The sequence below is a fragment of the Emiliania huxleyi genome (assembly GCF_000372725.1).
Source record: "Emiliania huxleyi CCMP1516 unplaced genomic scaffold EMIHUscaffold_28, whole genome shotgun sequence".
Lineage (NCBI taxonomy): Eukaryota > Haptophyta > Isochrysidales > Noelaerhabdaceae > Emiliania > Emiliania huxleyi.
The window spans coordinates 733,731-736,031 of NW_005199926.1; positions in this window are offsets into that span (position 1 = coordinate 733,731).

Below are 2,301 nucleotides of genomic sequence, written 5' to 3' on the forward strand. Positions count from 1 at the left end.
CACCCTCAGCCGGCGCCAGCGCATGGCGGTCAAGCTGCGGCGGAACGAGAAGCGCATCCTGCTCCGCACGATCCGCGTCTGCGAGCAGGAGCTGGCCGAGTTCGATGTGAGCGAGGCGAGACTATAGAGGGGTGGTGCCGCGCGAGGGGGCAGAGCACAAAAGCACGTAGACAAAATGCGCAGCCGGTGTTTTGCGGTCAAGCCAGACCTCGTGTCAGAACACAGTAATAGATATCACTTTACGGGAATCCCAATGGTGCCTGACACTCACAGCGCCGAGGGCCGACAGGGCACAAAATGAAAACCACCACGCCGCGGTCCATGGCAAACCCTTTGCTCGCCCTCCGCCCTCGGTGCCCTCGGATTTCGCATGGCCGGCCCGGCATGGCGGGCTGGCACCCCGGTGGGCCCTGAGGCCGCGGCGACAGCTTGTTACCTTGTTTGTTAGCCCTCTAGCGGAGTGGGCCCCGAGTTTGAAAAGGGCGACGGACGCTTGCGTCCTAGCCTCCAACAACGCCTCCCCGGCGCAGAGGGGCTCCCCGGAGGGATGCACAACCGCTCCACGCCACGCCGCTTGCGGCGGTCCTCTTCCCAGCTCCGCTGAGGGCGCGTACGTTATTTATGACCGCGCAAGATATAAAGGGTGGCTAAGGGCTCTGCTCGCAAGGCGCCCGCGTCGCAGACGCGGTACCATTGACAAATCTGCAATATACCCCCACACGAGCAAATAGCAAAATCCGAATACCGTGCACGAACTGCGTGATGTGGGCCGTGGACGGGGGCAAGCCTTCAGCTGGTGCCAAGACAAACGTAAAATTGAAGCCACGAACGTCCGCCAAATCCGTGCTAGGGAAAGCTGATCGAGCCCAGCGTGCCCGCGGCCGCCTCCCGCGCAGCACCGCCGCTGCGGAATCGGATCGAGCCCATGGAGGAGGAGGGCGCAGTCGGCCAGCGCAGTCGGCCAGCGCAGCAGGCGGAGTCCCTCCCCGCGCCGGAGCCCCCCTGCAGTCGAGGGAGTCCTCGTTGGCGATGAAGGTGGCGACATCGAATCGCGGCCGACACACGTCACGTGGGAGGAATGGGCGATGAGCGGGAACGATGCGCGCTACGACGCCGACTCCGCCGTGCTCGTGGCCGCCAAGCAGAAAGCCGCGCTCCAGGAGCACGCCAAGATGCAATGGCTCGCTTGCTTCGATTCAGCTCTCTCGGCAGCAGAAGTGGGGCTGGAGCGGGTGGGGGTGGATGCCGATTGAGGGGGAGCGTCTCCAGCTGCGCCCTGTGGCAGCTGCGCCCTGTGGCAGCTAGTCGAGGGACTTGGTAGTTGTGACCCCCCTGAGTGAGGACAGGAGAGAGAGAGAGCGTTTTGTGGTGTTGGTGTACGCAATAACGGGACAGGGTAGTCGTTCTCTCTAGCTCCCCTTCTAGCTCTTAGCATGAGCTGCGCCCGGTGTCCGACCCCTTTTGCGCAGCAACACCTTAAACTTTTAGGCCCTCCAAATTCGGGTCGGAGCGTAGCGGAGTGGGCCCCGAGTTTGAAAAGGGCGACGGACGCTTGCGTCCTAGCCTCCAACAACGCCTCCCCGGCGCAGAGGGGCCCCCGGAGGGATGCTCAACCGCTCCATGCCACGCCGCTTGCGGCGGTCCTCTTCCCAGCTCCGCTGACGGCAGGTTCGTTATTTATTTACTCGCGCGCAGTGCGTGACGCACTGCCCCCGACGTTTGCGCACTGGCACTAACACAGTCTACACCACGGGAGCCGCCGCAGCGATTCCTGCTCTCTTTGGGGCATGTACATGAGCGCATGCCTCGCCGACCTGGCTCGGGGCGACCTGGCCTGGCTGCGCGCCTTCCTCTCTGGGCAGGGGACGCGCGGCACGTCGCTCGCGGCCCAGCTCGACGCGCGGCACGACACCGAGCGGCAGGACACGCTGCTCACCTGGGCCGCTCGGCACGGGCAAGCCGAGGCGGTGCGGCTGCTGCTCGAAGGCGGCGCGAGCGCCGGGGCGACCGACGGCGAAGGCGCCACCGCCCTCCTCCTCGCGTGCGCTGGGTGCTACCCCGAGTGCGTCCGGCTGCTCCTCGAGGCCAGCGCGGCGGTCGGCCAAGCTGCTGATGGCGGCTACACGCCGCTGTACGTTGCGTCCCATAACGGCGAGCACGAGTGCGTCCGGCTGCTCCTCGAGGCCAGCGCGGCGGTCGGCCAAGCTGCTGATGGCGGCTACACGCCGCTGTACGTTGCGTCCCATAAAGGCGAGCACGAGTGCGTTCGGCTGCTCCTCGAGGTTGGCTCTGCGCCCAACC